Below are 15,776 nucleotides of genomic sequence, written 5' to 3'. Positions count from 1 at the left end.
GAAAGAATGTTCAAAAGAAAAACTTCATATAAATTTTAATTTTTGAAATTTCCTGCATAGGTGCACCACATCATTTAGGTAAAAGAACCGTTCAAACGCTCAATGGAACAAGTAACTAACAACGTGTCAGAAGTCTCGTGTTAACTGGAGGTATCGTATTGTGTACCCAATGGCGGCCGATACTGTCACGCTAGGTGTTGGGCGAGTACGACGAAGACGAATGCAGTTTGGCAACGCTCGTTCTTCTCGGACACGTCCATTGTGATGCTCTACGTAGAACTGCGACTCGGCGGAAAAGAGGACATGGTGCCACTCCCGAGTCGAGTGTTGTCGCTGGGAGTACCACTGTCGGTGTGCGTCTGTCTACTCTGACCCCAGGGAGTCCGGCAGACCTGTAGCGTCCTGTCGACATCCAGGTCATTAGAGGTGTGGATAGTTTTCTCCTTGCGAACAAGATCATATTCTGACTAAAGGTAAGTGGCATGGCTGCAGGTACTGTACAGAGGAGTGGACAATATGTCTGCGCCCGGGCGCCAATTCCGTGGGACTGTTGTATTCCTGCATGATGTTGAGTAAGGCCCTCTTCATTCCGTCGGCTCCAAGTTCGTACTACAGTCGTAAGTTCGTGACCAGTGCGAACAGCATTAGCAGGGAACGGCAAGCTGCTGTTTCGATAGCCGACGATCTCGTCTCTCGAATTTCGACTCGTGCTGGTAGATATTAATCCCTCTTACACGAGCCATTAAACGATCTCCTCACAAACAAACAACATTCAGATGTGGCTTATGACTGAGAAACCTCATTGCGCGTTCTTTCCTAATGTAAAGAACGTGAATGAAAGTACTCCTACCAACTTTGTACGGTTGCGCTGAAATGCTAATCATTCCTATATTCAGACGTATAGAATACCAGCGGAAAAATGCTCCTATCGGAACACAAAAAAGGCGAATATGCTCCTGTTTTTTAAAAGACTGACTGAAAAGGGGGTATCAGCTGCGTCATTCTACCTTTCTCAGCACCTGTAAAAATTTCCATAAAAATTTTGTCGTTCAAAGATTTTCGCGCTCTGTATAACATGTAACTCACCTCTCACTGCCACAATCTCCCATAACTGTAACACACTCACACCCACTAGTCCACCGCTGCGAGTCGCTCATACCCATCTGCCCATTCTCACTCACTCATTAAGACCAACTCATTATCTCCTTGTATCTCTCTGTCACTGTCCCGTGTCTTGCAAATGTCGCTTTCGTTCTGCTACTATCTCTCTCTGTCACTGTTTCCCTCTTGCTCTCTCTTACTGCTAGTATCTCATTCATTCCTTCCCACTGCTACTGTCTCTTTTTCACTGTCAGTATCTCTCTCTTCCTCGTTGTCAGTCTTAGACACTGTTCTACATTACCAATGGGTCCCTCCCGCTTCCACTTTCTCCTTTTCTTTATACCTGACACACTGACACTGTCCTTTCCTAACATAGTTCTGTCACTTCAGCTATGTTTCACTGCTACTGTGTCCCTCTCTTTCTCCCACATTGCCATTGTCTCCTTTGCTCCTTCTATACCCCACCCACTATCTACTATCTTCCATTATTTATCACTTTTTCGTCTCTTTTCCACTGCCACTGTCTCCTTCTCTCTCAGCATCAAAAAGCAAGAATACGTTCGCATGCCAAAGTTTTTCGTAAAATTTTTAAGGGCGCTGGGGAAGGTAGAATGAGGCATCTAGTGATCTACTTTCTGTTCAGACTCTTTTAATAACGAGGAGCATATTCGCCTTGTTTGTGCACCAATAGGAGTATTCTTCCACTTGGTTCGTGGTTCACAGTCATCTAGAATTTTTTAAAGAACATGATATTCGCCGTTGACTGTAGAAATCCTCCATTTCACGATTGTAGTTGTGGCATCTGGGACATTGTCAAAAGGAACTGCAAAATATTTTGCTTCAGCACCTATCAGACTTTAAAATGTCGGAGTATTTTAAAGCCTGACATGTGCTGAAGTAAAATCTTTTGCAGTAATACTTGAAAATGAAACTGTAAATGTGAAATAATTTCTACAGTCAACGGCGAATATGACATCGTTTAAAAAACTAATTCCTCTACTGGGATGGTTCTCTTTCTTTCCCTGCTACAGCAGGGCTTGTCACCTACACCAAAAAACTTTATTAATCAGTAAAATTTTGATAGTTTACTTATGTGAAAATACTATAACGCAAAACCATTTAATTTTACGTATTTTACAGTTCAGGTTTTATGTGTACAAAAACTTAGCATGTGCTTCAGAAAGACAACCATTCTGATGGTCATGGAGATGCCTGACAGCATATTTCTCGGTGAAATTTCACGTCACAATCTATGTTTCGCCTCACACCGGATTTTACATGCATATTTTACGTGTACAAGTAGGGTAAGTCTGAACGCCTGTGCCTCGAAAACTGATAAATATATCACGAAAGTTTTCCAGGTTGTTTAAGTCCATTCAGCCATTAATTGTGCATAGCTGCCTTGGAATCCACGGCTCGGCTTTGGCACCCAAAAACCATGTTTTTCAAGTTTTTGAAGAAGCCGCGCATTAACCAAATGGTGCCTCCATGTGCCTCTTGACGGGCACCGTAGTTCACATCTAATTCAAAAGGAACCAATCTATTCGCTCGATTCGCCAGTACTGTAGTACAGTTAAAGTAAGATGATCCTTCTATTGGGTGCATAAATGGTCCCTACTCCAAGGTCTATCCAAAACTCTTGATCCTATCTCTTTATCACCGGTAGACACCATGTATGAAACCCGGAAAAATCACCTTTTTATGCGCGGTATTTTGGAACATATTACGTAACGGAGGACACTGCGCCTTTTCGGTCTTGAAATTTCAAAAGTGAGCAGTGCACTTCAGTGCAAAAGTTACTTTCGGAAGCCTGCCTTTGCAATACACTGCGCTTTTTCGGGCGTCAGCTGTAGGGTTGGTTTGATGTAGGCCTACTCATCGATTACCGTAGCTTGCCTCCTACTTTCTCATTTCAGTGTTGCTGTTGCAGTCTTCATCGTAAACTATTTGCCTTATATAGTCGTATCTGGACTAGTACTTGAGCTGCTATCCTTCCTCCACAGCTCCAACTGCACATCTAAAATCATATTGTACAGTCATCAGCTGTTATGAAAAATTATTTATTATTGTACCCGTTTCGATTATCACAAGCTGTCATCAGGTACAGTTAGTATATCAGTCGTAGTATTTGTGTGGATACATTCAGAGGGCGAACAAAACTGTGTAAACACCAAATACGCAGCACACCACCATACCTAATACGGTCTAGGAAAATCGTTGGCATTACAAACAGCATCTAGTCGTCTCGGAATGGATAAAGACAGCTTCTGTAAAGTTTCCTTGCTAATTATATACCATTAATCCTAAAAATACTAGGAAGTTTAGGTAACTATGCTGAAAGTGAATAGAGATCACACGCCCTTCTCTCCAAAGCAGACCACAAAGGTTCAACAGTACTAGGTGTGCTGACTGTAGTGACCAGAGTAGATGCGACAGTTCATCGTCGTGCTCACAAAACCAGACCTGGGTGGTGTCGTCTGGGAACATGGCATCACCATCGAGGAACAAACATAGTACCATGGAATGGACCTGATCAGCCAAAATAGTCACGTAACCATTAACAGTATTGCGACGTTGCAGAGTAACAATAGTACCCAAGGCATACCACGATACGGCTACCCAAACCATCACCTACCATCCGCCATGTTTCCCTCTTCGGACGTAAACTCAGCCGGAAGTTAGAAACAGCGTGAAACGAGACTGATCCGACCAAGTGACGTTCTTCCATTGCTCCGTAGTCCAGGTTTAATGCTTTCGGTATCACGTTTTCCTGTTCTGTTACGGGCATTTGCATCACTCCTCACAAATCACCCTGTAATTCCCTGCTTAAAGAGCTCCCTTCATGTTGTTTTGGCGCTGACAGCGTTCGCGAGTGTTGCCTTCAGTTCTGCAGTGAGCATTGCAGCTGTCATAGTTTCTCGGGCTTTTGTCCTGCTCCAACGCGGGGTCGCTTTGTTATGACGGATTTGGCAGTGTTAATGGCAGAGGGTGGCCGCATGCCCTTCCTGCCGCCACCCCGAACCCCCGGGGACGGAATCAGTGTACCCCAGCTGTCTGCGTCTTGTGTAAGTCATGAAATAGTGCGAACATTTTCAAATGTCTGTGAGCCGTGTAAATGAGGCGGAACTTGGGGACCAGCCCGGTATTCACCCAGCGGGATGTGGAAAACCGCCTAAAAACCACATCCAGGCTGGCTGGCATACCGGCCCTCGTCGTTAATCCGCCGGACCAATTCGATCCGGGGCCGGCGCGCCTACCCGAGTCCAGGAAGCAGCGCATTAGCGCTCTCGGCTCCCGTGGCGTGTCATATCTGTTCAAATACGGCGTTGTTGAAAAAACCCTGGAAGCAATAGCAACCGTATAATCCCGAGTGGTTATAATTAAAGTACAGATATTCACGAAAGTCCAGTGTGGGCTGTAATTATCGCATGCCAGCGAAACGTGGCAGGTAAGCTAATGGGTTAATGCTGAATTGATTGACGGTGGAAAAAAAAAATTCCAATTTTGGCCACCAGGTGCAAGCCTGGCGCTGTACAGCGTCTCATCGACTCCTCAGGTACTCATATTGAATAAGTCGTGTAAGCGGCAGTTAACAATAAAATCTACATTGTGCGTTTCTCACTTGTTTGACCTTTTCTGCCCACGTCCCTTTCTTAATCCACTGCAAATGAAATATTTCTATACGTCTTTCTTGCATTCACAGTGCAAGATTTGATGCACGACTAGTGCTCTTCAGTCTGTGACTATTACCAGTTTGGTTTACGGGAATATATAGAGAAGATACAAAGAAGAGCCGCACGTTTGGTCACAAATGGTTCAAATGGCTCTGAGCACTATGGGACTTAACTTCTGAGGTTATCAGTCCCCTATAACTTAGAACTACTTAAACCCAACTAACCTAAGGACATCACACACATCCATGCCAGAGGCAGGATTCGAACCTGCGACCGTAGCAGTCACCCGGTTCCAGACTGTAGCGCCTAGAACCGCTCGGCCACTCCGGCCGGCGTTTGGTCACAGGATGGCACAATAAACGCGAATATGTTACAGTAAAGTTCACAAAAACTCCTCCAGTGGCATACGCTACAAGAGAGGCTTTTTGCACCATGCTTTTACTGCTGAAAATCCGAGAACGTACAGTCCAAAAATAGTCTGGAGACGGGGCTTTTCCGCCACATGCCTCTCGCGAAATGACCACGACGACAAAATTAAAGCTCGTTCAGAGGTTCATTGACAGCCGCTATCCCCATGCTGCATTCGCGAATGGAATAACGATGGGGGGAAACGCTAGTCGTACCAGAAGTGGCCTGAGGAATATAGATGTATACGTAGATCAAGCTTTCTTTGCAGCAGTTCTCCACTTCGATACTAGCTGTGAGTACGCGATAGGAATACGTGATTACCATTTTCGGTTCTCCTCTGGCATTTATCGCCAGCCAAATTATCTCGTATTGTGACTCTGCAGTCATGTCACGAGACTCCAGAGAGTTTTTTCGCGGCAATAACCTCTGCCTGGGCCTCATTTCGTGACTGCCGTGGCGCGCGACTCACGTGACCGCACTGCAGAGAGGCGCCCCTTCTAGCGCCAATCCCACCCCGGATCCACGCCGTGCCAAGTACGCGTGAACGGTGTATACAGATGTGAGGGTCGCTGCCGACACTTCCACGAAACGGGGCGCCTCTAGCTGAATATCTGGCGCCCTGCCGGTCCAAGATCAGCGCCCGGCGGAAATACCAGCGGAGGCCGTAGTTACTGCGAACGTACGTAACCGACGTGCCGATCTCGACTGCGGCAGGAAACGCATCAGCAGCGTTTACCAGAAACCATTTCTTTCAATATCAACTAGAGTGCGGCTGGCGTTCACAGAAAACTATATCCGCTTGTGTACTGGCAGTTATTTTCGCATGCAAATAAATTGCTTTCTATACCCCAGAAGACAGTAAACATCTCCATCGGAAGTGCACCAATGAAAAGAGAAATACCTTGCCAGGAATGCGGAAGAAGACTAACACCGTCTATAGCAAGAGTGAATTATTCAATAAAAGTTGCACATGCAATAAAATTGTTTACAACCGCACCGACACTGGACACGGTACAGGGAATGATGCACTGAAAGTTTTTTTGGCAGAAAAAGTATAATTTACAAATCAGCTTAAGAGATATATTCTTCAACATATCCGGCTGTCTTGCGCTTTTTCTGTGGCATTATCTAAATTATTACCAGCTCGTTTCATAGACACATTGTTTACACTGGCATGATCACACATATTTCACTTATGGCACTTAACGAACTGAGTCACTGCGCCGGTTATAGAAGACAGAACTGTGACAGTTTTGATTAAAAGGTAATAAATTTAAGCATATTGCTAATATCCTCATTTTCATTCAATTTAAGTCACTGTGCTTTTAGTAACCTGTTAATAGTCAGCATATCATGTATACGTAACCTAGAAGCTGAGTGTTCCACACTGACTCGATAAATTCCGTGTAAATGATCAACAAGTCATGAGACTAAGTAACGTACCTTCCTCTAATGTACATGAATGTGTTCGTAATTGCATCAGCTGTATAGTTGAATGACGACAATGAAAATTTGTACCGGACCAGCACTCGATCCCCGATTTCCCGCTTACCGCGGGCGGTCGTCTTACGATTAAGCTATCAAACATGACACGCGGTCAGACCCAAAGTTCCATATCCTGTCAACTACGCTTGTACAACATGATAATATATTGCTTCCTAACAAGTCAACTGGAGCCTTGGAATAGTAATGACAATCTTTACATTAGTTAGAATAACAAATGGTGCAGAACTCTAACAGGGAAAGAAACACATCAAAAAGAGAATTAAAGCCGTAAAGACATCAATTTAAATAACTTGTAACATTTGGGGGCAGGGGGGGGGGGGGGAGGGTCGAGACAAAAGGAACGGGAGATGCTAATTATATTCGGTTAAATAACACAAGGCTAAATATGCAAGCTACACTCTGAAAACACTGAAAAGGTTACAACAGAACATGAATAAAACTTAGTTACAGTACAGTGTCGCTAAACTAAAAGAATGTTCTGTTTTGGCGTTTCCTGAATTATCGGGATAATTTAATGAGAAGAAAAGCGGTTATTAAAGGCACACAGCCGAAGTAATACGTTGAAAATCTTACACACGGTGCTCGAACGTTAGCAGCGGACCCAGAGGAAGATAAGCCGTACACGGCAAATATCGGTAAAATGGCATCCCTCACAATAACATTTAAATATCATTCATAAACACACAGACAAGACATTAACCGTGACAATCGAAAAAAGTAAACTATAGAGAGATATCTGAAGCGAGCGCAGCAAAAAGTGTAACATAAACTTCTCAGTCTCAATGAATAATTTTCCACTGCGATCGTCTTGGAGTAACGGATTCGTACCCTAATATATCGTGTACCAGACTAAATCTGGTCACGTTAGCTTCCTTCTCAAGGCGCTTCACAAAGTTAACAACCAGATCTGGATTGCACGAAACGCACCGGAAGTATAAAGGTCTCACTTGATCACAAGAGGTAATAATGTCACAACTCACGCTAGCACAGGACTCAGTCGGTGACCGAGACCGATCCACTGGGGGCACGTTCTTGTCAGTCAAGAAAAGGTACAGTGATAAGTACTATGAATACCGCACATTCGGACGAGTGAGTCTGTTGATACATTTGTTGGCCAACCAGAATAAGACGTATAATTTTTTATTTGCGTGTTGAATACGTCTGATCTGATCATTAACACATTTTCTGCGAATAGCTTCCAACCTTAAACTTGCGCTCAACTCGTATGTCCCTCGCTGACTTTCACAATATGTGACAAAACTTTTTATTTGTGTGTGACGAGTTTTTGAAGTATATAGACCGGTCCTCTTGACCAGCATCAAGTGGGCTGCCGAATTTAACATCCCCATCTTACGTAGATATTATCATTAATATTGTCACATGTCCCCACCCCGTGAAACAAAGTGGAGATCTTTGTAATTTAACCCACGACAATGGCGCAACGTCTGATGTTCAGGAACTTCATGCCACCACCTCTCTTCCCCTTGGTGGACAAGTACATCAGTAGTCGTTCTGCATTCCGGTAGGTGTAGGCGTGGTAATTCACCACCTCTCCCTGTCACCCAAGCACTTATTATTTTCCACGCTGACACCATCCGTTAGTTGGTACCATCTTCTTCCTCTCCCTCCCTTTACCACCCGTTACATTCCTCGCCGGAGTAAACGCCAGCTTTCACTCCTCTTATTTTTTAAAACGTTACTGGACGTATCAGCTATCCAGATACAATGTTTGAAAATAATTATAACAGTTTAGATTGCATGGCGCATTTACTGAAAGGCAACCGGTTTCAATCATCACATGATCATTTTCAGACTTATAGCCATTTCGCTGGACAATGTGTATACATGGAACAGGTTCCTGTTCCTTACGCAGCAACTGTCCATCGAAGAGGCTGTAGGTTCGATGATGATCACGCTACGACCGAAACCGGTCACTTTTCAATAAATATGCCTTGTGATGTAGACTGTTATAATTATTTTGAAAGATTTGCTCCTTTTCCCCATGAGGGCTAAGAGATTCTACTTCACTCCCTTTCTTCTCATCACCTCCTCGTTCCTCCCCGGTTTTTCCCAACTCACTCCCTCTAGTTTGCTCCCTACACACATTTCCAATGCCTCCAGACTTCTTTCCACGTATTTTCGTAATTCCCAGGAGTTGAGTTCATTTGGGGGAGAGACCAAGCGGTGAGGTCATCTGTCTCATCGGATTAGTGAAGGATGGGGAAGGACGTTAGCCATGCCCTGTCAAAGGAACCATCCCGGCATTTGCCTGAAGCGATTTAGCGAAATTATGGAGAACCTAAATCAGGATGGCCGGACGTAGGATTGAACCGTCGTCCTCCCGAATGCGAGTCCAGCGTGCTAACCGCTGCGTCACCTCGATCGACAATTCTCAGATCTACGTCCCGCATAAAGGTATGCTCCATGTACAGCATTTGGCCAATTTTCCCTTGTTTGTTTATTAGTGACCCAAATAGCAGTTCTCCTTTTTGTTCAACGCTTTCTTGCTTTTCGCTGTACTGGACTTTATTTCTGTGTTATATTTTTGACCCTCCGTTATAATATTTCTCAAACATTTGAGTTTTGCAGCCTGCTCTAGTTGTTGTCCAAGTGTGGTTTTTGTCTTCTCTACTTTGACTTCCATAGTCAAGCTTCTGTATTTTTTATCTATTTCCATTCCGAATAGTTCGTATTTGCTATTTAAGCGTTCCACTATAGCATGTAAACACCTTCTCGAATTGCGCCAACAGCACCAAGTCGACAGCAAACTATGTAAATCCCAGCCTCTTGACTCTTGAACACTATCGCCTCGTTCCATCCATACTCTCTCTCGTGATGCGTTGGAGGTTGGTGTTAAGCAGTATAGGTGAAAAGCAGCATCTCTGTCTAGCTTCTCTTTGTCTTCCTGTTTCCTCTGTTTGTTCTCCATAAACTCTGACCCATGCTTTTCAGTTAAGATATAGCTCCTTATACAGTTTTCTTACTGTGTTGTTGATGCCACGGAAGCATGAATTTAAGCAATTCTACATTATCAAAAAACATTTCCAAATCAATAAAATCGGCATAGATTCAGGCGATAAAAATTTTTGCGGCTATCAGGATTCAAACAGTCCCAAAGTCGAGCGCCACCGCTTTAACGGCCTCAGCTTGATAGTTTGATTTGTTTCAGGCAAGCCAACGTTAAGTTGTGCTTATAGACATTTTTCTCTTTGAGGATATTTGTCCGCGTGTGAGGGGTTATTATAATTTTAAATCACCTCCTCGAAAAATTCATTTGAATTATTAATTTTTGTATGCATGTATATTTCTGCGGTGCTGGTACACACTGAAATCCCGCCGGCCGGAGTGGCCGTGCGGTTCTGGGCGCTACAGTCTGGAACCGAGCGACCGCTACGGTCGCAGGTTCGAGTCTTGCCTTGGGCATGGATGTGTGTGACGTCCTTAGGTTAGTTAGGTTTAATTAGTTCTAAGTTCTAGGCGACTGATGACCTCAGAAGTTAAGTCGCATTGTACTCAGAGCCATTTGAACTGAAATCCACATGCCACACTAGCATGTCGCTAGAGGAGCAATTACGAACGGCTCTTTATGACTGGGTTACGTTATTTTATGTTGGCACCTGTAGCGCGGGGATTTTAACTTGTACCAGAAATGCATGACATGTACAGCCAAACAAAAAGAATAGCCTAAGAATCTTTATTTTTTCGAGGTGATAACTAAAAATTTATATCTGCGCTATATTAAAATGCAGACTAAACCACTTTTCACAAGGCAAACGCTCTAAAATTAACACGTTTCAGAGGATCAAACCTTCATTGTCAGAATTATTCTGCAAAAATGTTGAAAAAGCGATAAGGATACAAATATAAATGGCTCTGCACTGTGGGACTTAACATCTGTGGTCATCAGTCCCCTAGAACTTAGAACTACTTAAAACTAACTAACCTAAGGACATCACATACATCCATGCCCGAGGCAGGATTCGAACCTGCGACCGTACCAGTCGCGCGGTTCCGGACTGAAGCGCCTAGAACCGCTCGGCCACCGCGGCCGGCTACAAATATAAATAAAAATATTTAATATTTGTGCTCGCACGACACGGTTACAGCGGAAGTGACCGCGAATTTTTCGTATTTTTATGTATACTGTTAACTTTTCGTATTTTTATTTATACTGTTAACTTCATTGTTTTTATAAGATTCTTGTAAAAAATTCTGTTGATGAAGAATTTCTCCTTCGAAACACATAAATTGTAGTGCTTTTCCATTGTGAAAGGCGGTCTGAGCTTTCATTTTAACACTGAGTTTAAGAACCACGACCTCGTATCCATCATGAATAAAATCAAATTTTATGTCCTCCCTCGTATTTTAACAAACATTCCCATTCAGATATTAGCCCATTCAGAGAAATAATTAGATAGTCCTTATATGACGTGTAATTTCTCTGCTTCATAGCCGAAATTACAGGGTGACCCAAAAATCCGTTAACATTTGAAAATACAATACTTCACGGAGCAATGTAGGTAGAGAGGTATAAATCGACCTCATGCTTAAAATGACATTTGTTGTACTGAAACCGAAAAAGTGCACAAAATATTTAACAGATGGGCTTCATATGACACAAAACTAATGATTAGTATAGAAACAAATTTTTGGGAAAGACGAAAGGATTAAGAAATGAAAGAGGGAATAAACTTGTAGAATTCTGCCAAAGAAATAAACTTTGCATTACAGATACCTTCTTTAATCATCATCCAAGAAGAAAATATACTTGGAAAATGCCTGGTGACATTAACAGATATCAAATTGACTTCATATCAGTGAAGCAAAGATTTAAAAACCAAGTTAAGGACAGCAGATGATATCCAAGCTGTGATGTGGAAAGTGACCACATACTCGTTATGATGACGACTGAACTAAAATTCAAGAACATTAAAAGAAGAAGTACATGTAAATGGGATTTGACAAACCTGAAAAACGAAAATACACTGAAGCACTATCAACTAGAAACAGACAAGAACACAAATACACAGGGCTGCAATGACATCCAAAGCAGCTGGGAAAAAATAAAAACTGGTATTTTAGAAGCAGCAGAAGAAGTAATAGGAAAAGAAAGGACAGAGAAAAGGAAGTAATGGATCACTAATGACCTACTAAATATGATGGAAGAAAGAAGGAAATTAAAAAATTCTGTGAAGAAGGAAGACCAAGAGAAATACAAGAGTCTGAAAAACAGAATCAACAGAGAGGCAAAACAAGCATGAGAAAAATACCTTGATGATCTCTGTATTTCAGTTGAGGACAACATGAGCAAGAGAAATATTGACAAGGCCTATAAATGTGTGAGACATTGCTTTGGAGACAGAAGAAACAAGGGTAGGGCTGTGATGGATGAAAATGGCAATATGTTGGATGACGATGATGAAGTTGCAAGAAGATGGAAACAATATATAGGAAAACTGTACAGCGGACCAGACCTGTCTGAAAACATCATGGAAGAAGAAACAGAAGTAGATGCACACAACATAGGTGAACCTATATTAAAGGAAGAGTTTGAACTAGCTCTGAAAAAATTGAAAAACAACAAATCGCCTGGTATAGACGATATCCCAGCCGAAATTCTGAAATCTGGAGGACCAAAACTGAATCAGGAGTTGTATAATCTTGTTTTCAACATGTACGAGCAGGGTAAAATTCCTACAGACTTTGAGAAAAACATTATGATCCCCATTCCAAAGAAGGCAAATGCTACAAGATGTGAAAATTATAGGACGCTCAGCCTAGTTACGCACGCCTCTAAAATATTAACCTCAATTATCCTAAAACGCATAGAACAAAAAGTCGAAGCTACTCTCTCCGAAGACCAGTTTGGATTCCGGGAAGATAGAGGAACCAGAGAAGTAATATTTGCTCTAAAACTAATAATAGAGAAACGACTAGATAAGAACCTGAAAACATACATAGCTTTCGTAGATGTAGAGAAAGCCTTTGATAATGTTAAATGGGATAAGATGTTTGAGGTACTCAAAAAGTAGGAACAGATCATAAAGATAGAAAAATGATATGGAACCTGTACAAAAACGAGACAGCAGTTATCCGTGGACGGACAAAACAAGAAGAGGTGCAGATACGGAAAGGTGTCCGACAAGGTTGCGCACTATCCCCTGTTATCTTTAACGTACACATTGAAGAGGCGCTGAAAAAAGTAAGGGAAAATTCACATGGCCAACGAATAGATACGATAAGATATGCCGATGATATAGCTGTGCTGGCTGAAAGTGAAGAAGATCTTATAGTCCTACTGAATAGAATGGATAAAGTTATGGGTGAAGAATATAATATGAGAATTAATAAAGCAAAAACAAAAGTAATGGCATGCGACAAAGAAGATCAAGTGAAAGTCCAAGTTCATGTAGGCAATGAACTGCTTGAACAAGTTGATAAATTTACTTATCTGGGCAGTAATATTACCAGGGATGGAAGGAGCAAGGCAGAAGTGAGAAGTAGAATAGCTCAAGCAAAGGCTGCTTTTAACAAGAAGAAAAACATATGAACATCTAAGAGCATCAGCCTTGAAATCAGGAAAGGATTTTTGAAATCATGTGTGTGGAGTGTGGCATGCTATGGGTGTGAAACATGGACTCTCGCGACAGAGGAAGGCCAGAAGCTAAATTCTTTTGAAATGTGGTGCTAAAGACGCATGCTCAAAATAAAATGGATCGACAAGGTCACAAACGAAGTGGTTCTGGAAAGAGCAGGTGAGAAGAGAAGCTTCTGGAGTTTCATTGTTAAAAGAAGAGTGCAATTTACAGGCCATCTATTAAGACATAAAGGACTCCTGAACACAATCGTAGAGGGATATGTCGAGGGAAAAAGACCAAGAGGAAGACCACGACTGAGGTACATGGATCAAGTCGTGAAAGATGTGGGATGTAACACCTATAAAGAAATGAAGAGAAAAGCTGAAAGACGCACAGAATGGAGACAAGCTGCCATTGTAGCTGTTGCAAACCGATCCCTGGATTGACCACTACAGAAGAGAAGATGTTCTTTACAACAAACGCTCAACGTGTCGACTGTCATTCATCATCAATACCTTTAATCAAAGGACAATGTTGTCAACAATACTGTACAACATATCAGGAGGAAAGGTGAGAAACTGCCGACGGTTGTTCCCTTTTAGCATCACTAACGTGGTCGGACGAAAGTGGTAGACTTGTGACTTCAGGTAACTCCACAACCAATAATCAGGCGGTTTGACGTGGGAGGCCTAGCATTACGGATGTGGCGGCTCAACACACGATCCTCACCAAACGATGTTCCTTGATCTTCCATGCATGTAGCAATACGGGGTGGATCGCCGTCAGGCATTTAAGTCGTACCTGCTAGTAGGTGTTTATCAGTCCAATCAGGCTAGGGATGATCTGACTCCCTCTCTTCTTCTTTTTTCTTTGCTTCATTGTTATTTCATCCCCCACGCCCACTTTGCCAGCGGTACAATACTTCGCTTTGCAGCAAAGAGCGCTCATAAAAAGACAACACAAGCGATAGAAAAATAAATGTGAGGACTCATTACATTGCAAGTTAAAAAAGATTAATGGCATCTAGCTAAAAGGAAGAAGAATACGTACAATTCAAAAACAAAGATGCGATGATGTGAAATTCTTCAATGAAAAAAGCGCCGGAGCACGGCACTTCAACTGAACATCTGAAGACCTCCAGAGGGTGAAAAATTATTCTGGGTGGAGAGAATATGTTCCATACAGGGGCAGGGGGGAATAGGGAGAAAGTAGTCTGTTAGGCAGGGAAACAATGGAGATGGAATACAGACATTGAGGGTGAGGAGGAGTAATTGTGTGTCGGAAGAGTAGTAGCACAGGAAGAGAGGGATATGGGTGAGAGTAGAGGGAAAAGAAGAGAGGAGCCCTGCTGTGGAATGAGAGAGTTGGGGAAGGGTTAATGTTGGTAGGAGGGATAAATATCAGGGCGGATCTGGGAGAGGGAATTGGTTGAGCCCGCGTTGGGATAGGGTATGGCGAGTGTGGTGGTATAGGGACGGAGAGATGCGTTGGTGAAGGCGCGCCAGCACACCAGCGTTTGTGATCGGAGGAGAGACAATGGGGTTGTTGGAGACTAGTTTGCGAACAGTATAGGAAATGCGTGGGTGTTCGATATGGGTGAGGAGAGGTATGAGGTGATAGAGGATCGAGGTGGTGGAAGGTAGACGAATGTGGAAAGTGAGACAGGATGTATGGCGTTCGAGGATTTGAAGGTATTTATAGAACTTTGGTGGGGCAGAGATCCACGCAGGATTTGTATAACAAAGGATAGGTCGGATCAGGGTTTTGCAGGTGTGGAGGATAGTGGAGGAGTGTAATCCCCAAGTTCGGCCTCTCAGTAGTTCTAGTAGTTTCAGTCTATTGTGGGCTTTCTTTAGGATGTTTGGTAGGTGGGGATTCCACGGCTAGTCCAAGATATTTTAGTGTGTTAACTCAACAGAACGGTTGAAACTGGTAAGGTAGAAGTCATAGAGGTGGTAGGTGTTGGTGATTCGTCCTATAAATGTGGCCTGGGATTTGGAGGGGTTGATCTTAAGGAGGCATCGCTTACACCAGGAGGTAGACTCCCTCTCTCACTACAGCTAATTTTTACGCGATTCTCATGCTGAGTTATAGACGCTTTGCTGTCCAGCGCTATCTGTTGACCAGTTTTTATACTTGGTTTCAATAAAATCCCATGTTATTTCAGGCATGTGTTTCGGTTTTTACCTTTCTGCCTACATTACATCATCATTTAGTGCACTCTGAAATGTTAACGGAGTTTTGGGTCACTTTGTACTTCCGTAACCACGGGACAGTGGTACCTGGAAATGCAGGGAATATGGACAGAAGCGTTCCGTCAGGGAGATGAGATGCATCATGTGGTGGGAAAGTGACAGCATGCAGTGGAGCGTGTGGCGAGCGCGCGAGAGATGGTGCGACGCACGCTTGCAGTGGCGCAGAACGGGTTCTGGCCAGCCAGCCAGAGGGGGCCGCGCCCGTGCTCAAAGGCGCCGCCTGCCGGCCCTGGCATTTGCCGAGGACACAGGCC

Source organism: Schistocerca americana, chromosome 3 (genome assembly GCF_021461395.2).
Source record: "Schistocerca americana isolate TAMUIC-IGC-003095 chromosome 3, iqSchAmer2.1, whole genome shotgun sequence".
Lineage (NCBI taxonomy): Eukaryota > Metazoa > Arthropoda > Insecta > Orthoptera > Acrididae > Schistocerca > Schistocerca americana.
This window is presented reverse-complemented; position numbering follows the sequence as displayed.